Here is a 26,131-nt window from a genome sequence, read left to right as displayed (position 1 = left end):
TGACGATGATTGATTGTCTCGGCATGACACTACAGGAACTGTGAGCCAAGGCAGCGTCGGTGAGGCAATGACTTGTAGAAATAGGACTGTCGCCGGTCGTGGTGGCCGAGCGGTTCTAGGCGCTCCAGTCCGAAACCGCGCTGCTACTACGGTCGCAGGTTCGAATCCTGCCTCGGGCATGGATGTGAGTGATGTCCTTAGGTTTAAGTAGTTCTAATTCTAGGGGACTGATGACCTCAGATGTTGAGTCCCATAGTGCTCAGAGCCATTTGAACTATTTTTTAGGGCTGTCCTACCATGCTTCCCGACCTGAACCAAATGGAACACCTTTGGTATGAGTTTCAAGGTCCATTTCGTTCCAGATTCCCTGTTCCACCCTCTCTGGTTTAAGCTCTTGACGATGAATGAGCTGCCATTCCTCCACAGACATTCAGACACCTCATTGAAAGTGCCCGCAACAGAGATGAAGCCGTCATATGGGCGAAAGGTGGACACAGCCCATATTAATGTCCATTAATGGGTGTCCGGATATTTTTGATCAAACAGCGTAAGAAGAAACTTTTATACTCCCTTCTTTGCCTGATTCATGCCGTTATCGAGGCTGGAACCGTTAATACATGGTATTAACGTCATGTCTCCTGCGAATGTCTAATTTTTTTCATCGGTGTATTTATTTAAGCGATTTGTATCCTTTGATGCCCAAAGATAATCTGCAATGGCCTGTAACGAATCGCCAGTAAAATTATTGTATAATAATACCCTCGGAGTAGTAAAGCAACTTAAATCACTTAATAAAAGTGTCTTCTGGTCCAGACTGTAAACCACTTAGGTCTCTCTCAGAGTGTGCTGATGCACTAGCTCCGTTCTTAACAATCATATGCAACCGCTCGCTCGACGAAAGCCCCATACCCAAAGACTGGAAAGTTGCACCGGTCACACCAGTACTCAAGAAGGGTAATAAGAATAATTCACTAAATTACAGACCCATATTATTAACATCGATATGCAGCATTATACTGGAACATATACTGTGTTCGAACATTATGAATTACCTCGAAGAGAGTTGTCACATAGTTAACACGGGTGTAGAAAACTTGGTGGTAGTGGAACACAACTAACTCTTTGCTCACACGAAGTGTTGAGTGCTATTTACAAGGGATTTCAAATTGATACCGTATTCCTAGATTTCCGTAAGGCTTGTGACACTGTACCTCACAAGTGGCTTGTAATCAAATTGCGTGCTTATAGAATATTATCTCAGTTACGCGACTGCATTTGTGATTTGCTGTCAGTGGGGCCTCAGTTCGTAGTTACTGGCGGAAAGTTATCGAGTAAAAGAGAAGTGACTTTTGCCGTTCCCCGATATAGTGTTACAGGCCCTCTGCTATTCCTTACGTACATAAATGATTTAGGAGACAATCTGAGCAGTCGTCTTAGATTCTTTGCAGATTATGATGTTGCTTATCGTGTTGTAAAGCAATCAGAAAAGAGAAAGTTCAAAGAAGGGCAGCATCTCGAAATAGGGCAGAGAGTGTCACTGGCGGATTTGGGATGGACATCAACAGAACAAATGCGTTTCTCGTTGAGCCGGGATTTTCTCTTGAAATTTCGATCTCCAACTTTCTCCTCCGAATGCGAAAATAGTTTGTTGGCCCCGACCTACATAGGGAGAAACGATCATCGTAATAAAAAAAGGGAAATCAGAGCTCATACGGAAAGATGAAGGTGTTCGATTTTCGCACGTGTAGTTCGAGAGTGGAATAATAGACAATTATTATGTAGGCGGTGCGGTGTACCCTCTGCCAGGCACTTAAGTGTGATCTGCAGAGTATCTATGTAGATACAGATGATGTAGATGATAAAAAATCCGTAAACATCCCTCCAGGTAGTGGTAAATACATATTGCATTTGTTTTTTACTATACTGCCAAAGAGCAGAGGGCTACCACGTATTGTACTAAAAAGTGGGCCTCGGTGATGGTTATATTTTCGTAACATCGTGAGTAGCTGTGAAATGCTTGAGATATTGAATTCTCGCTATAAAGGATTCCATAACAATTAACAACCAACTGTCATAATTTACAAGTGATTTCGGTCTTATTCCTTTCCTTGTGCTTGCTCAACGAACACCTCTCTGTGACAGCTTCGATTTCGCCAGCACGACGTCTTCCTCGAAATTGTAATCTCATGTACTATTTATGTAGGTACTTGTATAACGTGACAGGTCGTCGTAGCCTCTGCATAACTTTGAAATGATTAGCATTTAGGCATTTTATTTTAACGGTCTGACCAACTGATATTTTCCTTTAAGGCAGTAATCAATTGAGACATCTGATTTGCGGTGGACATAAATTGGGTGTTTCCGATCAGTGATAGCTGAGGCAGGTGTATGAGAAAGTGAAGAGTGAATTTCCTCGCACCTGATTGTGTATGAGAGAGCCAAGAGTTACTGACATATGTTCGTTATAGGAGACGTAACACTCAGAATTGTATACGTCATCCAGTAGTTTCTTGGCATCTGCCAGGTTTCCAAAAATCAATAACCTTCTCTCTTATCTCACCGGGAAACACATTCCATGACACAATGATGTCGTGATAATTGCTAAGCGAAACTTCCACAGACTGTAGTAAATGTGTAATAACCCTTTTTAACCGAAGTAAGCAAGGATCAATCCTGTGTACCTATCACAACAAAATACAAGTAAATTCATATCGCCTTAGTGTTGCCACTGATTATATTTTCACACGATTAACTATGATTATTTTACAAAGAAAAATACGATCATAATTCGAAATTCAGAGCTGGCGAAATAAGGTTTTATACTTCTCTCAATGAAATCATCAGCAGTTACTACATTTATTGCTCAATGAAAAACTTTGTGGGAAAAACTTTTGGTGGCCGGCCGCGGTGGCCGAGCGGTTCTAGGCGCTTCAGTCCGGAACCGCGCAGCTGCTACGGTCACAGGTTCGAATCCTGCCTCGGGCATGGATGTGTGTGATGTCCTTACGTTAGTTAGGTTTAAGTAGTTCTAAGTCTAGGGGACTGATGACCACAGATGTTAAGTCCCATAGTGCTCAGAGCCAAAAACTTTTGGTAATGGCGCAACTTTCAGCATGATACTAGCCTGCATCAAAATCAACAGAGATATCACTACTCTAATATCATATTTAGATTTATGAGCATATTTTTGTGTGTGAAAATCGTGTTAAAATATCAGCGGTAACAACAATAAAGTATCATTAATTTCTTAATATTTTATGGTGATATGTACTTTGGATCGATTGTTGCGTACTTCAATTAAAGAAAAAGGTTTGTATTACATACATACTGTGGAAATTCCATTTCTTATATCAGCGCTTCATGAGAGCAAGAAAATACAATTAGAAACAGTTCCTGTACAACGCTTTTTGGTACCATATTTAATAGGTGTGCAACTTTCTTTTGTAATTATATCTCATAAAAAACCGCTTAATCTCAGAAAAGTCTGACATCAAGCTACGAGGGCGGGCTGAAAAGTAATGCCTTCGAATTTACCTGAAACCTTTTGAGCTTTTTAAATAAAACAAACGTATTAACATACTACATGTTTCATCTTCTTTATTTCTCAACATTCTGGCGACGAACATATTTCTCCCAATGGGAGACCACTTTGTTGATACTGCCATTGCAGAATGTTTGACATCGTAACGTATCCACAATCTCGTCTCTGCTTGCACCGCTTCATCACTGTCAAAGTGAAGTCCCCGAAGGTATACTTTAAGTTCTGAAAATAGATGAAAATCAGATGGGGCCAAGTCGGGGCTGTATGAACGATTGGTGACAGCGAACCCAAGGCCGTGAACTGTTACAGATGTCGCGGCGTTCGTTGTAGTCTGGCACTGTCGTGATGAAGGAGTGTGTGCTCCAAATATTTACGAACACTTCGAATTCGAAACTCTGTTACAGCACGCTGTTTCCCACGCACTGACAAAGTTGCGTTAACCATGGCAAGTTGCACGCTACATTTCGGAGCCCTCTAGCGGCAGAGGGCTGCAAATATATAGACATCAAGAATAAAGTGGTAGGCTACTAGTGATGTTTGTTTTGTTTAAAAAGCTTTAAGAATTTTCGCATTAGAAATGATGTACGCCCTCGTAACTACCAATCACTGACACGAAATAAGAACAATAATGGTTCAGCGACGCTTTATGCAGTTGACGTGGTACAATTTGAATGTGTATAAGAATATACCAATGGCAATATAATCATGTTTTTTCACAGAGTACTTAGTCCCATCGAATGTCCATACAGCCTTTGTTCTGCTGATGATTCATACCAAGACTTTTCCGATTACATCTTATGCTAAATATTTTCGCTTGAATAGTGGATGCACATAGAGCTAGGACCTGAAGCTGTGCACAAACTGGATGGTATACTGCGAGCAAAATTTGATTGATGTGACATAACTGCCGTTTTATAACAGCCTATTCGCTGATGTAAAGTGATTCAGATGGATTATCATATTCTGTCGCGGAAATACGACAAACGCAGGTAATAATGAGAATCATAATTGACAAATTATGTGAAAAAAAAATGGAAACACGATTTCAAGAATGGAAATGGCGTAGGAACCAATTCTTCGGCACCTGTGTTTAGTAATTCCAACCTTTGTTTCGAAGCTGATGTTCTACAAGACCATCATTAGAATACAATAAATGCATGCGAGGCAAATTCATTTGCAAAAGATTACGGCAACGCCCAAAGAATTCTTGCAGCAAGGCCACTGGAGCATTACAGATTTCGCGGCATTCGTATTGTGTGGCCTCGTGTGTCGTTGGCAATAGGGCTTGCTTACAGTGGGCGCAGTAGTCGAGGCCTCCTACGCTGTTTTCGATTCAGGTACCCTCTGTTCGAAATTCGGTGGTTGAACTCTCGCAAAATAACGCATTCTCATCTCGAGCGCTGGGCTATTCCACCCCCTTGTTCCTAAAGGGCGGCCGTCTCAACTGACTGACGCCTGTCGCCCCCTGCACACTTCTTGCGTTCTCATTGCTATCTCGTCATTACAAACTGGCTCACAGTCTTTGTGCACTGCAGTTGCAGGTAAAGTTCCTCCTAATGACTCATGTATAAGTATTTGCACTGTCATTAAAGTATAGTCGGAAGAGGCAAATGATGAAGCAAAAATCGAATTAAAAACTGTGCTAGAGAGGTTTGAAGGAAACGCCAGCTATTCTAATCGCTGAATTAAGGGAATAAAATATAGCTACAAGTACCTCTCAAGGTTTCACTGCTTCTAAAAGAAGGAGCAGAAAATTTCATTTTTAGGTAACGTTGCCCAACACATTGTCAGGGGACTGTCACATAATTTATGTGTGACACGTGTCTTTATTTTACGTTGCCAGTGTCGTAGTAAGCGACATTGTCAGCTAGACTTCATTTTTTCGCCTTTTTTGTTTTGCGAGATTTCCTTCTGGCAGTGTGTGGTCAAACTTGTTTTGCTTTGATTAGTCCTATGTTTATGCAACTACACTGTCCGATAAAAAGGTGAAGCTTGCGGAAAGGGAGGAGGAAACGAAACGAAACTTTGCAGGTTGAGAGGGTACGTGAAGTTATGTCGGTGGTTGCAAAATAAATTCAAATTTGCAAAGAACTTGACAGTAAGAGCTCACTTGTCTGTTCCACATGATGTTGTAACCCCTCTATCCTGGCGGTATGCACTAATTCTGTTGGGAAATGTGTCACGAAATTGTCGTAGTCTCTCCTGAATCAAGCTGACCCACGACTGTCGCAGCTGGTCCTTGATAGTCCAGATACTGGAAGTGGGACAGAGTTGATATCTGAACTGGTCCCATACATTTTTTTGTCGGGAACAGATCAGGGGAACTTAACATCATGCATACAGTTCATAGAGATACGTGCCATGTATTGACGAACATTATCCTGTTGAGTAGAGGCATCACGGTACTGTCGCATGAGAATTGCCAGATGTCTGCTGGACAAACCGTTGTGCCATCACAGTTCCCTCCGTCGCAGCCAGATGTTACCGGATGTCAGACACCCGATGGCTAACAACACCATGACACCAGTAGTAACATCGCTGTCTCCCAAAACATTGGGAGAATGGAACCTCTTCCCAGGTCGCCGCCGTACTAACTGAAGATGATATCCAGGCTACTGCAGAACCGCGGTTCATTGCTGAACACTGTGCGACGACACCATGAGCAACCCATGCTTTCCAGTCACGCCACCATTCCAAACTCAGCTGATTGTGTTACAGTGTTAGTGGCAGCCTACGCATGGGACGCTAGGTCCCTAGTTCGGGTGCTGCTAGTCTCCAACCAATGGCGAGAGATGACAAAGAATGTTGCACGGAGTCCATCGACTTGTTCTCGGATGGTAGGCGGAGATGTGAACGAGTTAAGATGTGCTTGGTGCGCAATATGGCGATCCTCTGCTGTAGTGGGCAGACATGATCGACTGGAGGCTTGATGACTAACGTACCTGCCCTCACTTTCCCACACTGTCCAATGTAGGGCCACTGTCAAGTCCGAATGCCCCACAAATCTGGGGATCGCACGATTCGGCCAGTTGGCCCAATGGCGACCCACGATGAAGCTTCCTTTACACTCTGTCACGTGAGAATACGGCATCTCCGTGTCCTTCACAGAGACCACTCCACAGCTGATGCTATTCACGCCCTTAATACACTCCTAGAAATTGAAATAAGAACACCGTGAATTCATTGTCCCAGGAAGGGGAAACTTTATTGACACATTCCTGGGGTCAGATACATCACATGATCACACTGACAGAACCACAGGCACATAGACACAGGCAACAGAGCATGCACAATGTCGGCACTAGTACAGTGTATATCCACCTTTCGCAGCAATGCAGGCTGCTATTCTCCCATGGAGACGATCGTAGAGATGCTGGATGTAGTCCTGTGGAACGGCTTGCCATGCCGTTTCCACCTGGCGCCTCAGTTGGACCAGCGTTCGTGCTGGACGTGCAGACCGCGTGAGACGACGCTTCATCCAGTCCCAAACATGCTCAATGGGGGACAGATCCGGAGATCTTGCTGGCCAGGGTAGTTGACTTACACCTTCTAGAGCACGTTGGGTGGCACGGGATACATGCGGACGTGCATTGTCCTGTTGGAACAGCAAGTTCCCTTGCCGGTCTAGGAATGGTAGAACGATGGGTTCGATGACGGTTTGGATGTACCGTGCACTATTCAGTGTCCCCTCGACGATAACCAGTGGTGTACGGCCAGTGTAGGAGATCGCTCCCCACACCATGATGCCGGGTGTTGGCCCTGTGTGCCTCGGTCGTATGCAGTCCTGATTGTGGCGCTCACCTGCACGGCGCCAAACACGCATACGACCATCATTGGCACCAAGGCAGAAGCGACACTCATCGCTGAAGACGACACATCTCCATTCGTCCCTCCATTCACGCCTGTCGCGACACCACTGGAGGCGGGCTGCACGATGTTGGGGCGTGAGCGGAAGACGGCCTAACGGTGTGCGGGACCGCAGCCCAGCTTCATGGAGACGGTTGCGAATGGTCCTCGCCGATACCCCAGGAGCAACAGTGTCCCTAATTTGCTGGGAAGTGGCGGTGCGGTCCCCTACGGCACTGCGTAGGATCCTACGGTCTTGGCGTGCATCCGTGCGTCGCTGCGGTCCGGTCCCAGGTCGACGGGCACGTGCACCTTCCGCCGACCACTGGCGACAACATCGATGTACTGTGGAGACCTCACGCCCCACGTGTTGAGCAATTCGGCGGTACGTCCACCCGGCCTCCCGCATGCCCACTATACGCCCTCGCTCAAAGTCCGTCAACTGCACATACGGTTCACGTCCACGCTGTCGCGGCATGCTACCAGTGTTAAAGACTGCAATGGAGCTCCGTATGCCACGGCAAACTGGCTGACACTGACGGCGGCGGTGCACAAATGCTGCGCAGCTAGCGCCATTCGACGGCCAACACCGCGGTTCCTGGTGTGTCCGCTGTGCCGTGCGTGTGATCATTGCTTGTACAGCCCTCTCGCAGTGTCCGGAGCAAGTATGGTGGGTCTGACACACCGGTGTCAATGTGTTCTTTTTTCCATTTCCAGGAGTGTATTATCTTAGCAGCATGATAACAGTAAACAGCAACAACAATAATGCAGTGTGATGACTGTTCCACATGTCATAGATAATTGCAACTGTAATTATTTACATACTCGCCAATGGAGCTTACTGTATCGGCACAACCGTTTATGATAGTGAAAGTTAATGTTGTGCGATATTCAGAGCAGGAGTTACAGCCAGGTGCAGGCCGGATTGCAGTAAGTTATGCATACCAGCAGTTGCGAAGGCAAATAGAGGCCACAGGGGCGTAGAACTGCCGGAGAGGGCGCACACAGTAGTTTCCATGGCACAAGTCACAGGCAGAAGAGGGCCACTGGCCAACCTAAAAGTTATTCATCCACGACGCGAAGCGGCACACTTGGCAAAACAGAGGCGCAGAGCCGAGTATAAATAGGTGCCATTTTCTAACGAGATTCATTCAAGTGTGGCAGCTCTTCTGGACGGCGAGGCATGTCACACCACCGGGCTACACGCAGCAACAGATGGGGCGGCAGCGTCCCAGTCCACGGCGGGTCGTTGGTTCGACCCTCTGATGCTGACACGGGGTCCGCAGCCAGCCAGCGGCGGGCCACTCTTCGGCTCGCTACCGCGGGCAGTCGTCTCGGCTCCTGACACATGCCAGAGATTTTCGAGGCGAGGGCCGCAGATCCGGATGCCGGATCGTGGGCAGTCGTTGCCGCTGCATTATCAGCTACGACAGTTGGGGAAGAAGCAGCAGCAGGGCTGGCCTATGGCTGCCAGCAGAGCAGTGGGGAGTCAACGGGGACAGTGGCTAGTGAGTTGGCTGCTGGCGCAGCCATGCTGATATAACCGGAACTCTGCAGCTGGCGTACAAGGCTGGCAGGACACAGCGTTGCGTTGCGCAGGCAGCTGGGGTGCTTCCTCAGCATTGAAGGGCCCTGTGACGCAGACCGAGGTGAACAGAGCGCTGTAGTGGAAATAAATAAACCATTTGGAAGCTTCTCATCGAGTTTTAATATGGCACCACCTGGCACCTCACCGACTACATTTGGTGTCAATATGCCACATTTGACATCTGATACCACAACAGAACATGTACAAAGCTGGGAACTGCAGTACTTTTGTCAGGCAATGTATTTCTTTTCGGTACTGTAGTGAGAAACTATTGACATCGAATAGTTATACTTGTTTAATTAGTGGTCCTACTGATATACTCTGTTAATAAGATAATTTGCAGATTTGCTAGCTTAGCTTACAAGTTATGCTAGATTTGTTAGACTTGTGCACAGGCTTCAGCTGTCGAACCGCATCCCCCTACCGTGCGGTGACCATTCACAATGGAACTCCCACCACTACCTATGTCTCTCCCCTCCCCTGCTGCGTTATCTGTGCGGGTATGGGTCCGTTATTTTGTGCACGCTTTAGAATAAGTTTTTACTACTCAGATTTTGCCATCAAGGAAAAAAAAGTTGCTGAAGTACTGTTCCAGTACTTGTGCTCTGTGTTAAATGAAAAATCACCTGCTTGTGTCGTTTGAGGGGAGATCATCTGTCCCTTTTGAATGACGTGTTTTTTGGGACCATAAACAGCGTTTGGCCCCTTCGGCTTTTAGAGGAATAGAGCAAGTGCAGGCACTAGATTTCAAGTACTTACCCTGACATCAGCGACACTATTCTCTACTTACACACGTACACTTTATGGTCATTGTACTTTTCATAGTCATCTATACCTTTCCTAAGGAAGGGCGACATTGTGTGAAAAAGGAAAAAGTGTTTTCTGTCAAGGTGTTTAATAGTCCATCTACATCTACACAGATACTCCGCTAGCCACTGTACGGTACGTGGTGGTGGGTACCCTGCACCAGTATTGACATTTTCTTTCCTGTTCCACTCTCAAAGAGAACGAGGGAAAAACAACTGACTATATACCTCCGTATTAGCCCAAAAATATCTCGTCTCTTATCATCGTGCTCCTTATCTCCAGTGTTTGTTGGCGACGTAGAATCATTCGGCAATCAGCTTCAAAATCAGGTTTTTAAATTGTCTCGCCAGTGTTTCTCGAAAAGAACGTCGCCTTCCCTCTAGATGAGCTCTTGGAGCACCTCCGAAACACTTACATGTTATTCGAACCTACCGGTAACAAATCTAGCAGTCCGCCTCTGAATTGCCTCGATGCCTTCATTTAATCAGACCTGGTACGTATCCGCAACACTCTAGCAATACTCAAGAATAGGTCGCACTAGCGTTCTATATGCGGTCTCTTTTTACAGACGAACCAAACTTTCCTAGAATTTTCCCAGTAAACCGAAGTCGATCGTTTGTCTTTTCTTACCACAGTCCTCACTTCCTCGTTCCATTTAATATTGCTTTGCAACGTTTCGCCCAGATATTTAAACGATTTGACTGTGTGAAGCAGGTTACTACTAATACTGTATCCGAAAGTTACGGGTTTGTGTTTCCTACTCATCCTCTTTAACATACATTTTTCCACATTAGAGTTAGCTACCATTCATCGCACCAACTGGAAATTTTGTCTAAGTCGTCTTCTATGTTCTTACAGTCACTCAATTTCGAAACCTTATTATACACCACAGCATCATAAACAAACAACTTTAGATTGCTGCTCAACCTGACCGCCAAAGCATTTATGTATATAGAGAATAACAGTGGTTCTACCACACTTCCCTGGGGCACTCCTTACGGTACCCTTGTCTCTGATGAACATTCGTCATAGAGGACAACATATTGGGTTCTATAACTTAAGAAGTCTTCGAGACACTCAAATTCCTGTGAACATATTCCATATGCTTGTACCTTCTTTTGCAGCCTGCAGTGGGACAGCATGTCAAACAATTTCCGGAAATCGAGAAATATTGAATCTGCCTGTTGCACTTCATCCATAACTTGCTGTATACCATGTGAGAAAAGAGCAAGCCGAGTTTCACATGAGCGATGCTTTCTAAAACCATGCTGATTCACGGGCATAAGTAAGAAAGTTTGTTATATTCGAACTGAAAATTTGTTCAAGGATTCCGTAGCGAACCGAAGTTACGGGAATTGGTCTGAAATTTTTCTGGTCCGTTCCTTTACTCTTATCGTGTACTGGAGTCACCTACGCTTTTTTTCCAGTCGCTTTAGACTTTCTGCTGGACGACAGATTCACGATAAATGCAGGCTAGGTAAGTGGCCAATGCTGTAGAGTACTCTTTGTAATATCGAACAGAGACTCCATCCGGTCATGGTGGTTTATTTGCTTTCAAATCTTTCAGGGCCATGCAGCGACCATAGCGCACTCAATAACCTAAATTATTGTACAGCAGTAGGAGGGAGTGCCATGAGTTACTCGAAAACTTTGTTTCAAATGGTTCAAATGGCTCTAAGCACTATGTGACTTAACATCTGACATCATCAGTCCTCTAGTCGTAGAACTACTTACGCCTAACTAACCTAAGGACATCACACATGTCCACGACCGAGGCAGGATTACAACCTGCGACCGTAGCAGCAGCGCGGTTCCGGACTGAAGCGCCTAGAACCGCTCGGCCACAGCGGCCAGCGAAAACTTTGGCCTATAGTGAAATCATAGCTGGGTAAAAATTAACCACATTAAATTTCCTACAGAAAAGGTCCAATTCATGTTTCTTTAGAAATAGCTGATGCGCGATGCAAGGGGGTTAAAAATCGCAAATTATTAAAAATAGTGTTGTGACGGTATAAAATTGATATTTATTGTTGAATAAGTGGGCTAAGAACAAATATTACACTTGAGAACGTCATTCATATGCTGTAGAATGGAGGGATAACCGGTGTTGCGGGGCAGTGACGGGAGGGTAGAAGTATACGTGAAGGCATGCCGATTGGTTGTCAGCCGGCCGTGGTGGCCGTGCGGTTGTAGGCGCTGCAGTCTGGAACCGCGGAACTGCTACGGTCGCAGGTTCGAATCCTGCCTCGAGCATAGATGTGTGTGATGTCCTTAGGTTAGTTAGGTTTAAGTAGTTCTAAGTTCTAGGGGACTGATGATCTAAGATGTTAAGTCCCACAGTGCTCAGAGCCATTGGTTGTGGTCATGCACTTTCCACTTTCATAGGTCTGCGAACTAAAGAGCGAGCAGGCGAGTCCCTGAGTCTCTCGCTACGCCACTACATCACAAGAAGCAACTGAAGGGTGTTTCACGAAGTTACACTCACCCTTCCGCAGTGCGCCTATGAATCCAGTTGCGAAGCAGTTCTCAGACGCGCCCGGGATTGGGGTGGCGGGAGGGTGTTTATTTTACACAGAAAATACAGACATGACTTACTAATCATACTAATGCAATGAAAGCACTTGGATAAAACATCTACACATTGTTCTACACTGGTACAAGGCATCTGATTATTAGTCTTCCTACACGGCGGTTGTAGCGTTTTTGCGCGACGGGCGACGTCCCCCACTACGAACGCTGCTCCCTTTTCAGTTTACAGACAGATTATTCCTCCCCACCATTTCCTCTCCTTTTCTGTTACGTGAGTGGACGAAATAACTTCACTGAGCACCTGTTTAGATAATGGAGTTATTTTCTGTTTATTAAATTAGTACTTCTTTGAAGTTGTTAAGTGAGCTGTCGCGTAAAAAAGCTCAACAGCTTGAGCAGTCAACAGCCTACCACACTGAAGCGTCCGTCCCAAGTGCAACATGCTGCCAGTATTTATTCGATAATATCGATTTCGTTGTCTGCACTATCAATGGTTGGAATAATTTTCACACCATAAGGGGTGTCAAATACATGAACTACGCCTCAGCTCTCCCACAACCCGAAGAGGCCCAGAGGTTCCTCCTGCAACAGAAGTAGGTCACCTAGGTGTTATGGAACTTCAGAATAAATCACGCAATGCAATGCGGAAGAATGGAAATCAGCGTTTGGCGTCATTGGCTGGGAGGTCCCTTGCGGGGCAGGTCCGGCCGCCTTGGTGCAGGTCTTACTACATTCGACGCCTCATTGGGCGACCTGCGCGCCATATGGGGATGAAATGATGATGAAGACAGCACAACAGCCAGTCCTTGAGCGGAGAAAAACCCCGACCCAGACAGGTATCGAACTCGGGCCCGTAGGACGGCAATCCGTCACGCTGACCACCCATATGTCGGGGTGGATATCGCGGAAGATTACTATTCTAGACTTAAATACTATCAGTCCAATTCCGTGAGACATATTCAGTCCCATCTCGTAGGATTTTTCCTTGGATGTGTGGTAAGTGGCTCACTCGGTGCTGAGCACTCTTAAAGAGCCAGCAAATCCTGAATCGAAGTGATTTATACAATCTACTAGTAACATAGTTAATGGTGAGGGATGTCCACTAATTTTCCAGCCATTCATTATTTCACTACCAAGTGACTACAACGCTTATACACGGCTTTACAGTACGCTGTCAATGATAGCCAGCAGGAAGGTGCCGCATTTACCAATTCAGTCACTTTCCTTTCAACGGTACACAGGTCGCTGACAACGTAAGACTTATAAATTAAACACTTCTCACCCACTGTTTTCAGGAACATATTTTACTCAAAAGCTTACGTAGAAGTATATATACACTCCTGGAAATTGAAATAAGAACACCGTGAATTCATTGTCCCAGCAAGGGGAAACTTTATTGACACATTCCTGGGGTCAGATACATCACATGATCACACTGACAGAACCACAGGCACATAGACACAGGCAACAGAGCATGCACAATGTCGGCACTAGTACAGTGTATATCCACCTTTCGCAGCAATGCAGGCTGCTATTCCCCCATGGAGACGATCGTAGAGATGCTGGATGTAGTCCTGTGGAACGGCTTGCCATGCCATTTCCACCTGGCGCCTCAGTTGGACCAGCGTTCGTGCTGGACGTGCAGACCGCGTGAGACGACGCTTCATCCAGTCCCAAACATGCTCAATGGGGGACAGATCCGGAGATCTTGCTGGCCAGGGTAGTTGACTTACACCTTCTAGAGCACGTTGGGTGGCGCGGGATACATGCGGACGTGCATTGTCCTGTTGGAACAGCAAGTTCCCTTGCCGGTCTAGGAATGGTAGAACGATGGGTTCGATGACGGTTTGGATGTACCGTGCACTATTCAGTGTACCCTCGACGATCACCAGTGGTGTACGGCCAGTGTAGGAGATCGCTCCCCACACCATGATGCCGGGTGTTGGCCCTGTGTGCCTCGGTCGTATGCAGTCCTGATTGTGGCGCTCACCTGCACGGCGCCAAACACGCATACGACCATCATTGGCACCAAGGCAGAAGCGACTCTCATCGCTGAAGACGACACGTCTCCATTCGTCCCTCCATTCACGCCTGTCGCGACACCACTGGAGGCGGGCTGCACGATGTTGGGGCGTGAGCGGAAGACGGCCTAACGGTGTGCGGGACCGTAGCCCAGCTTCATGGAGACGATTGCGAATGGTCCTCGCCGATACCCCAGGAGCAACAGTGTCCCTAATTTGCTGGGAAGTGGCGGTGCGGTCCCCTACGGCACTGCGTAGGATCCTACGGTCTTGGCGTGCATCCGTGCGTCGCTGCGGTCCGGTCCCAGGTCGACGGGCACGTGCACCTTCCGCCGACCACTGGCGACAACATCGATGTACTGTGGAGACCTCACGCCCCACGTGTTGAGCAATTCGGCGGTACGTCCACCCGGCCTCCCGCATGCCCACTATACGCCCTCGCTCAAAGTCCGTCAACTGCACATACGGTTCACGTCCACGCTGTCGCGGCATGCGACCAGTGTTAAAGACTGCGATGGAGCTCCGTATGCCACGGCAAACTGGCTGACACTGACGGCGGCGGTGCACAAATGCTGCGCAGCTAGCGCCATTCGACGGCCAACACCGCGGTTCCTGGCGTGTCCGCTGTGCCGTGCGTGTGATCATTGCTTGTACAGCCCTCTCGCAGTGTCCGGAGCAAGTATGGTGGGTCTGACACACCGGTGTCAATGTGTTCTTTTTTCCATTTCCAGGAGTGTAAGTACTCAAGAAACTGAAAATAACTCCGCTGTACGGGGTGATTTAGCTGCCTCTACCTTTAGCTGCCTCTACCTATCGGCTTGATGCAACCCTCAATGCCTTCAAAACCTATGCACGAAATTTTCATATTCTCTCGCTCGCAACGTGCAGACTATTAGTCCTACAGAAAAAAAATGAACAAAACCTTTTTGTGTAGAATTAAATGTAGTTAAATGTTTTACTGGAATACGTTTTCGCTGTAGGCTACGAATTTCGAGTTATTCAAGAAAAACGCATTTGAATGTAATTTTTGTATGTTTTTCTTGAATAATTAGAAAACTACAGTCTCTAACGACAGAGTATCACAGTACAAAATTTAACTATAGTAAATTTTTCAGCAAGAAGGTCCTGTCCATTTTTTTCTATAGTATTAACAGCTCGTGCCTATTGAGGGAGATAACATGAAAATCTTGCCTGTGTGTTTGAAGGCGTTCAGGTTGCATAAAACCCATAGGTAGGAGCAGAAAAATGATGTTTTTTGTCTATCCACATAAGAGAAACGGACAGCAAATGCTGGGGAAGTGTAGGTGCAAACTAAAAAAGATGAGCATTCGTGGTGGGAGAGATCGCTTGTCCCAGAAAAACGCTACAACTGCTGTTGTATACGAAAACTAAGAATCAGTTTACGCTCTGGTAGCGCAGTACAACGTGCAGATATTCTATATTCTGTCCATATTCTATGTATTCTACGTAGCGTTAATGCACTTTATGGAAAATAAACATCCTTGGGCGCGTCTGCGAACTGCATCGCCACTGATTCATGGGAGCGCTGCCGAAAGGTGGGTATAACTTTGTGAAACACCCTTCAGTTGTTTCTCGTTCCGTAGTGGCGCAGAGAGAGACCTGGGGGACATGCCAGCTGGTTCTGTAGTTTAGAGATTATTAGTCATAGCGGACAAATGAATAGGAGATTTTTGAATGATATTCATTGTAAGTTAGTTTTTTAGTGGAATACATTTTCGTTAGAGGCTGTGGTTTGAGAGTTATTCCAGAAAAACGCGAAAGATTAACTTAAAACGCAACTGTCACCACTACTCTCACCTCGAAGTGGAGAGAATTTTTAATGTGATGTTCCTGGCACTCCATCCTACCACTGCAAGGAACTTTGCGACTGCACGATTTAATTCAGCTATTTCCCTTCGTTGACTAGATTAACAATGCCATACGACTTACGTCTTTACCTTTTGCGGCATGATGTGGCAGCCTGTCAGATGACGCGGATCAATGTACACATGAGTGTCTTTTTATACTTCTTCTCCTACATAGGGGTTGTCCAGTGGTTACGGTGCTCGCTTGCTATTGCTGTTTCACAGTTTGGGTCAAATGGTTCAAATGGCTCTGAGCGCTATGGGACTCAACTGCTGAGGTCATTAGTCCCCTAGAACTTAGAACTAGTTAAACCTAACTAACCTAAGGACATCACAAACATCCATGCCCGAGGCAGGATTCGAACCTGCGACCGTAGCGGTCTTGCGGTTCCAGACTGCAGCGCCTTTAACCGCACGGCCACTTCGGCCGGCCGTTCACAGTTTGGCAATTTATTTATTTTCATTTCATGGCCACAGTCATCAGTTAATTTAGGGACTAAAGTCATGTATGCCATCTGCCCACGAATCATGAAAATTTTGCTGCGTCTGTTATTGTGTTCTGACGGACTGTGTATCGTGTTTTGTGAGATGGATATTCAGGACCGGCCTTTGCGTAAATGAGAGTAGAAAAGCGCCTAGAAGCCACATACAACTTGGTAGCTGAACCAGACGTGGCCATTAATCGGGCTCGCCTTTTTGTCTCATGAGCTAGTGCGCAGTGCATTACGACATACCGGACCGGCCGGTAGTGTTATACATGAATACTACTTGCTGTTCTTCGTCTTGATTTGTTGACATCTCCCTCACGTAGCCTCACGATGAGGTCATTGTTTACCTAACCGAGTTTTACGCGATGCTGCTGGTAGTAGCACGAGATGAAGTTTAAGCAGGCGTTACGCAACATCTCCCAGCAATGCCATTACTTTTGCTTCAGCAAGAGTCAGAGGCGGAGAGGGGAGTCTCAGTCGAGAAGTAAGTAAACAGGCATGGGCTGTGGTGAAAAGGTCCCAGTAAGTAGCTGCGTAGCTCACGTATCCCTGCAGGTTTAAGTCTACGAAAATGTTTTATCTCCGGAGCTAATCATATTGACAAAGCAATATCCAATACTATTTGTCAACTTAGATCTGAAGAATAGAGACTTTACAGATCCTCAATGAGGCAAAGTTGCATTTCCATTAAAGATATGTCCATTCGGCGTCTAGTGACTCAAATTTTGTATGGATGCAGAAGATATGTGATTTTGTCCTTATTTTTCTCCATTTGGTATTTTGGGGAGAATAACTTCATGTTAAGCTTTCTTCAAAAGCATATCTCACTCTGACAAGTGTGAACTTTGAACTTTCTGTTCTTCACGTGAATAAGTTATTCTGTTTTCTTCACCATAGGTTAATAGCACTGATTCAATAATGGCATGCCTTAATTCCACTGACCTTGTGCGTTAGCTGTGTTGGTTCAGTGAATAACTTTATTCGTAGTGATTTCAGAGTATTGTATTATGAGTGCCCCGTTGTTCCGGGAGTAATTCGTTTTCTGTGCTGTGAAGATGTGACGAAGCAAGCTGGGATATTTTCAGTTCCCCTCTTGTTTGCCATCTGCCTCCTTAAAATTCATTTTTTTCGTGTCTGACTAATTACGATTAAGATACGTGAGTATAATCTACATTTACATAAAAGAGAAAGGTTGGCCGTCAGTTTTAAAAAATACAACACCAGATCTAATTTTGTGTTTAGTTCATTGTACATAATTGATTTTCTAATTTATTTTGACTATTCCTGGTTAGTATTTTTTGTTATAGGGTGAAATCAGTAATTGTTGTGCAACTTAAATTCTATTGTTGACTTATAAACAGATATAAATTCTGTACTAATTGTAAACATTAGGAGGAACAACTAATAGTATTCTTAAAGGATCTATTTGGCTCTGTTCGAAAACATGTTAGCAAGACCAGCTATTATTAATTCCAAAGTAATTTCCAGTTTCGTACAAAGTATTGTTTTGCGTAACGATATCTGTTAATTTCAACATTTAAACAAATAATATGGCTTAACTTCTTAGTAGCAGAAACGTTTAAAAAGACGCAAGTTTTCGATGTATGCAGTTAAGTGAAGGTGTCAAGTTTTAATTGTAATTTCTGTAAATTAATCATCGAGCTATGTGTAGTTTCAGTGCCTATTATTGTGATGATATATAAGGGCCCGATTTTTGGTCCCGAGACAGTCAGTCCACGGCCGAATTTCGGACAAGGAACCCGAATTAGTTAGATCAACAACAATGCATCCACTTAACTGTGAAGTAAGTGTAATAGGCCGTGTGCTAAAACAATGAGAGTGTCTGTGATTCTTCAGTTCCTCGCGGCGTATTTCTTGCTCGAATAGTCCACAGGTGTACTGCTGGTCCACAGTTTCCAACGGGCAGAACATTTCGGCTATCAGACATGTTGCCATCGTCAGGAGCGCTGACGAACTGAGCTCCTGAGGGCGGGCGGCCGTCTTAAATCCCCTTCCCCCGCGAGGCGTTCTCTCCACGTTCCGCGCCCGCGACCGCGCCAGAGCGTCGGTGGTCGCTGAGACGCTGGCGTCGGCGTCTGTGGTGGCGTCGGTTTAATTGCCTCGTCCGCCCTGGTCGCCCGTTCGTTTTCTTTGCTGAGCGTCTTTTTAATTAGACTCAATGCTGGTTCCCATGCCTTGCTGAGGTTATAGCCGCAATCTCAGTTGATGAGTCAGTCCCTGGTACGAATTTCGATAGCCTCTCTAACGACGCTGTCCCAGTATTTAGATGTCTGTGCCAAGACCCTGGTATGTTAGTAGTCCATTTCGTGATTTTCGGACAAACAGTGCTCTGCGACCGCCGACTTGTTGGGGTACCTAAGTCGAGTGTGTCTCTGATGTTCTCGGCAACGATCTTCGATGGTGCGCACTGTCTGTCCAGTGTAAGTCTTCCCACACTGACACGGAATCTGGTATATGCCGGCCTTCCGCAAACCGAGATCGTCTTTGACACTTCCCAATAATACTCGTGTTTTATTGGGTGGACAAAAGACAGTTTCTACTCGGTGTTTCCTCAATACTCGTCCTATTTTCCCCGATACTGCGCCAGTGTACGGTATACAGGCAGCGGCAAAATCTCTTCCTCTGGGACTTTTGCATCTCCACATGCTGTATTGTAGCGGTGGGGCGGAGAGCGAGTCTTATCTGCCATTCTGAGTACCCGTTTTTCCGGAATACAGTTTTGAGGTGTTCCAGCTCGTAGGGCAGACACTCTGCGCGCTGTGCACCAGTGTTTTTAGAACCCCATTCCTCTGCGAAGACTGGTGGAGCTACCCACGTGCAAATACAGGTCGGTGCGCGTTATCTTCCTGTACACCCCGTGGCCCAGTGTGTCATTCGCTCTTATTTTGATAATGGCATCCAGGAATGGTAATCTTCCTTCTGCTTCGGTCTCCATAGTCAATTTGATGAACGAATGTATGGAGTTCAGGTGTGTAAAGAAGTCTAGGAGCTTGTCCCTTACATGGGGCCAGATCACGAACGTGTCATCCACATAACGGAGAAAAAAAGTAGGTTTCCATCAGGATGATGTCAAAGCTTCCTCCTCGAACTACTCCATATAGAAATTCGCGACCACAGGCGGGAGTGGGCTCCCCATTGCGACTCCTTCTGTTTGTTAATAGTATTCTCCAGTAAAGAGAAAATACGTGTAGGTCAGAACATGCCTGGAAAGGTCGGTCGTCTTCGCGTCAAATTTATGTGCAGTACGCTCAACTGACTCTCGAAGAGGCACCCTGGTGAATAATGAAACAACGTCAAAACTCACCATGATATTTGAGTCTTTCAGCTTGAAGTTGTCGAGACGTTTTAAGAAATCCACAGAATTACGAATGTGATGAGGGCATTTACCCACATAAGGGCTTAGTAACTATGCCAGGTATTTGGCAAGCAAATATGTAGGTCTCCTAATGTTGCCACACCGAGCGAGGTGGCGCAGTGGTTAGACACTGGACTCGCATTCGGGAGGACGACGGTTCAATCCCGCGTCCGGCCACCCTGATTTAGGTTTTCCGTGATTTCCCTAAATCGCTCCAGGCAAATGCCGGTATGGTTCCTTTCAAAGGGCACGCCCGACTTCCTTCCCCGTCCTTCCCTAATCCGATGAGACCGATGACCTCGCTGTCTGGTCTCTTTCCCCAAACAAACCAACCAACCAACCAACCAATCCTAATGTTGCTGACAATTGGGCGTAACGGCACCACTTCTTTGTGGACTTTAGGGAGTCCACAATGTCTTGGTGGCAAAGGTCCTTGAGGCGTCAATTTCTTGGCGACGTCCTCTGGTAAATCCGCGTCCTTGAGAAAGCAGACGCCGACGCCAGCGTCTCAGCGACTGCCGACGCGCGGCCGCGGGCGTGGAACGCGGAGAGAACACCTCGTAGGGGGAGACGGCTACCTACTCTCAGGAGCTCAGTTCGTCAGCGCACCTGACGATGGCGACATGTCTGATCACCGAAATATTGTGCCCGTTGGACAATATGGACTGGCAGTACACACGTGGACTGTTCGAACAATGACAGTGTCTGCTCAATACTTACCGTATTATGTGGCAAGAACAGTGTGGTTAGATTTTTACTGCTTGTAGATGTTCAACAGTAAACTATTGTAGCAGTATGTTGATGTTTGCCTGCAAACTACACTACTGGCCATTAAAATTGCTACACCACGAAGAGGACGTGCTACAGACGCGAAATTTAACCGACAGGAAGAAGATGCTGTGATATGCAAATGATAAACTTTTCAGAGCCTTCACACAAGTTTGTCGCCGGTGGCGACAGCTACAACGTTCTGACATGAGGAAAGTTTCCAACCGATTTCTCATACACAAACAGCAGTTGACCGGCGTTGCCTGGTGAAACGTTGTTCTGATGCCTCGTGTAAGAAGGAGAAATGCGTACCATCACGTTTCCGACTCTGATAAAGGTCGGATTGTAGCCTATAACGATTGCGGTTTATCGTATCGCGACATTGCTGCTCGCGTTGGTCGAGATACAATGACTGCTAGCAGAATATGGAATCGGTGGGTTCAGGAGGGTAATACGGAACGCCGTGCTGGATCCCAACGGCCTCGTACCACTAGCAGTCGAGATGACAGACATCTTATCCGCATGGCTATAGCGGATCGTGCAGCCACGTCTCGATCCCTGAGTCAACAGATGGGGACGTTTGCAAGACAACAACCATCTGCACGAACAGTTCGACGACGTTTGCAGCAGCATGGACTATCAGCTCGGAGGCCATGGCTGCGGTTACCCATGACGCTGCATCACAGACAGAAGCGCCTGCGATGGTTTACTTAACGACGAACCTGGGTGCAGGAATGGCAAAACGTCATTTTATAGAATGAATTCCGGTTCTGTTTACAGCATCATGATGGCCGCATCCGTGTTTGGCGACATCGCGGTGAACGCACATTGGAAGCGTGTATTCGTCATCGCCATACTGGCGTATCACCTGGTATGATGGTATGGGGTGCAATTGGTTACACGTCTCGGTCACCCCTTGTTCCCATTGGCGGCACTTTGAACAGCGAACGTTACATTTCAGATGTGTTATGACCCGTGACTCTACCCTTCATTCGATCCCTGCAAAACCCTACATTTCAGCAGGATAATGCCCGACTGCATGTTGCAGGTCCTGTACGGGCCTTTCTGGATACAGAAAATGTTCAACTGCTGCCCTGGCCAGCACATTCTCCAGATCTCTCACCAATTGAAAACGTCTGGTCAATGGTGGCCGAGCAACTGACTCGTCGCAACACGCCAGTCACTACTCTTGATGAACTGCTGTATCGTGTTGAAGCTGCATGGGCAGCTAGCTGTACCTGTACACGCCATCCAAGCTCTGTTTGACTCAATGCCCAGACGTATCAAGGCCGTTATTACGGTCAGAGGTGGATGTTCTGGATACCGATTTCTCAGGAATTATGCACCCAAATTGCGTGAAAATGTAATCACATGTCAGTTCTATTATAATATATTTGTCCAATGAATACCCGTTTATCATCTGCATTTCTTCTTGGTGTAGCAATTTTAATGGCCACTAGTGTATTAATGAGGCTTATCGAAAGTTGAACAATAGTGCACTAGCCATGTAACTGTATATAATTGGGGGGTTGTGAACAGTGAAAGTAAAGAACTGCGAAACGCAAATGTGCACCTGTCGGCTACATCATTCACAGTAGTCAGTACTGCTGGGCATGGTGTGGAAACGTCAGTATTCGTCTACTGCAAAACGGTTCAAAAATGTAGCGTCTGCAACGAAGTTGATGATTTCGGAATACGACATGTCCAATGTTGATTTATTAGACTGTCAAAGGTCAAACAGTGAACGGTGACCCTTGCCGAAATCCAAAATGGAAACGAGGTGATGAGGAAGGCTTTCAAAAGGTGTGAATTTGTTTCAGGATATCGACCTCCATCATACAGATGAGAAAGCCATCGCATGGATTGGAAATTGTTTCTGATACGGTGAATCAATAACCGTACAGTACTGACCTAGCTGGAAGTAATCTTGCACTTTTTGTTCCGATGAAGGAGCAACTCAATGAATCCAGGTTTTCGACTGATGACGAAGATGTGGTGGTGGAGTGTGAGCTGATGAGCACGATCCAGAAAGCTTCTTCCAGAATGGAATTAGGAAGCTTGTCAAGAGATGGACCAAGTGTACAGAGGTTAAGGAGAGTATGTAGTGAAATAGAGTTACCAACAGGGTTTTCTCAATAAAAAGTTGCTTTCAAAAAATTGCCTTACTTTTTGACTTACCCTCGTAACGATGCAATAACGCACCAGGGCACACGTCCGCGCGAAAGCTCTTTTGTCTACATTTTCTTCATTCGTTGATGTCTAATTATAACTATGTTTTGGACGAAGAATTCAACGTACTGCTTTGTAGCTCAATTTGACCTTCATATACGAAGCATCAGTTCCGCTGTCAGCGAGAAATGGCCGCCGATTTAGGAAACACACGAGTGTGCAAAACTTATAAGGACGAAAGTAACTTCCGCATGGTGTGTCACTGACAAGTAAGACAGCTCGATGTGACTTGAATTATCATGGAAAGAGCTGCTATAGCACAGCACAGAAGGTAACTGAAAGAAATAAGCAATGAGACGAACAGATACTTTTAATGAAAGACGATAATTACACAGGACTCACCGTATCTTATGGTGGTTCCCTGGACATTACAAAAGGTGGGCGTGGTTCTTAATAGATAGTGTGGTTACCACAGAAGGCAATGTATACTGTGCAACAGTGTGCGCTCTAGCTCAGGAGCCGCGCTGGGTAGCCGCCTGATCTTAGGCGCCTTGTCACGGTCCGCGCGGCTGCCCCCGTCGGAGGTTCGAGTCCTCCCTCTGGCATGGGTGTGTGTGTCGTCCGTAGCGCAAGTTAGATTAAGCTAGATTAAGTAGTGTGTAAGCTTAGGGACCGATGACCTCAGCAGTTTGGCCCCATAAGACCTTACCATAAATTTCCAATTTTCTGGCACAGGATTGGTAAGGAATCCTACATCTACATGTATACTCTGCAAATGACATTTAAGTGCCTGGCAGAGGGTTCATCGAACCATCTTCTCAATTCTCTATTATTCCGATCTCGTATAGCGAGCGGAAAGAACGAACACCTATATCTTTCCGTACGAGCTCTGATTTCCCTTATGTTATTGTGGTGATCGTTCCTCCCTATGTTGGTCGGTGCCAGCAAAATATTTTCGCATTCGGAGGAGAAAGTTGGTGATTGGAATTTCGAGAGAAGATTCCGTCGCAACGAAAAACGCCTTTCTTTTAATGATGTCCAGCCCAAATGCTGTATCATTTCTGTGACACTCTCTCGCATATTTCGCGATAATACAAAACGTGCTGCCTTTCTTTGAGCTTTTTCGATGTACTCCGTCAGTCCTACCTGGTATGGATCCTACACCGCGCAGCAGTATTCTAAAAGTGGACGGACAAACGTAGTAGAGTAGGCAGTATCCATAGTAGGTCTGTTACATTTTCTAAGTGTCCTGACAATAAAACGCAGTCTTTGGTTAGATTTCCCCACAACATTTTCTGTGTGTTCCTTCCAATTTAAGTTGTCCGTAATTGTAATACCTGGATATTTAGTTGAATTTACGGCTTTTAGACTAGACTGATTTATCGTGCAACCGAAGTTTGAGTTCCTTTTAGCACTCATGTGGATGACCTCACACATTTCGTTATTTAGGCTCAAATGCCACTTTTCGCACCATTCACATATGTTTTCTAAATCGTTTAGCAGTGTGTTTTGATCTTCTGTGGTAACTTCACCAGCGCGATTGACAGCTGTCGGATGTTCGTCAGTGCAGTGGACGTGCTACAATATGTTTCCTCAACACGCTTAACACGTATTCCGTGGGACTTAAGTCGGGTGAACGCGCAAGTTACTCCACTCGATGAATATTTTCTCGTTCCAAGAGCTACTCCACCTCCTCTGTTCAATGCTATCGCACATTGTCATCGATAAAAGACGCAATGGTGAAACACTTCACAGTTACAATTACGTTAATCAATGAGTGTTCCGTGTTCTAATATCTGGAGATCAGTACGTCCAACCGTGCCATACGATCAATTCACTTCAGTACGTCACATTAAGCTTCTCCACGCGATAACATCTGGACATTCCAAACGATCGTGTTCGACGATGTTCGTAGGTGCATTAGGTTTGGTGGCCCAGGTGTCACGGCGTGGGGTGGCGTAATGTTACATGAGCGCACAGACCTCCAAATGTTTGAACACGGTACACACACCGATGATCATTATTGTGTCACTGCTGTCCTTCCCCAAGCGGCCTCTTTTGATGGGTGCGTTCGGCTCTGACTTCACTTTTATGGATGACATTGTATTGTATTGTATGTTAACGAGGGGCCTAGAAACGACGGAGAGGCTCCGTCCCCGCCGCAGCAGCAGTGGTCCACAACCCCACAACGACTACAGCAGTCCACTTGACCCCTTCGCCGTCCCACACCCAACCAGTCTTTCGGGTTATTGTGCGGTTCGGCCCCCGGTGGACCCCCTCCCTCCCCCCCCCCCCCCAAGGGAACGTCTCAAACCAGACGATTTCAAACCCTATGTCTGCGTGGTAGAGTAATGGTGGTGTACGCGTACGTGGAGAACTTGTTTGCCCAGCAATCTCCGACATAGTGTAACTGAGGCGGAATAAGGGAAACCATACGGCATTGGCCGAGGCAGGTGGAAAACCACCTAAAAACTACAGAATGGCCAGCTCACTGGACCTCGATACAAGTGGGGCGGGGGCCAGGCTCTCCCTCCCAGCTCGGAAAGCCGTGCGTTAGATCGAACGGCTAACCGGGCGGGCATGGCTGACATTAGCCGACCGCAACGATCAGCGGAGGTGGAGGAGTACGCAGAACGAGTCTGCCCATTCCCCTCGACTTGAATCCCATTTGAACATGTGCGATGAGTTTGAGGAGACCAACGACCATCCAGCAGTTGTCATCCGCATTGGTGTCGAAATGAACGGTCCTGTCACAAGAACGCGTTATCAAGCGTACGGCCGGCATGGAAGCACTCTAGAGAGCAGGCATTGCCGTTCGTGGTGATCACACACTACTGAGAGCCACGTCCTGCCTTTTTTGAAGTCCGGGCGACCATCGTGAATGGCGGTTAGTTTAGAGTAATTATTGACCTTCAATAAAAGAGTCATTTCTGCTCGTCTCATTGTGTACTTTATTCAGTTACTTTTTGCACTATATTGTAGCAATTTGTAATTAGGCTGTTAAGGTTTTTATGTTGGTAATGCCACGTAGCGCTCTCTATGGAAATCACTGACTGTGCTGTGTTCAGTCTGTGGCTGGTTGGACTCAAAATCAAATGGCTCTGATCACTATGGGACTCAACTGCTGAGGTCA

Source organism: Schistocerca piceifrons, chromosome 1 (genome assembly GCF_021461385.2).
Source record: "Schistocerca piceifrons isolate TAMUIC-IGC-003096 chromosome 1, iqSchPice1.1, whole genome shotgun sequence".
Taxonomy (NCBI): Eukaryota; Metazoa; Arthropoda; class Insecta; order Orthoptera; family Acrididae; genus Schistocerca; species Schistocerca piceifrons.
Note: the sequence above shows the minus strand (reverse complement) of the source record.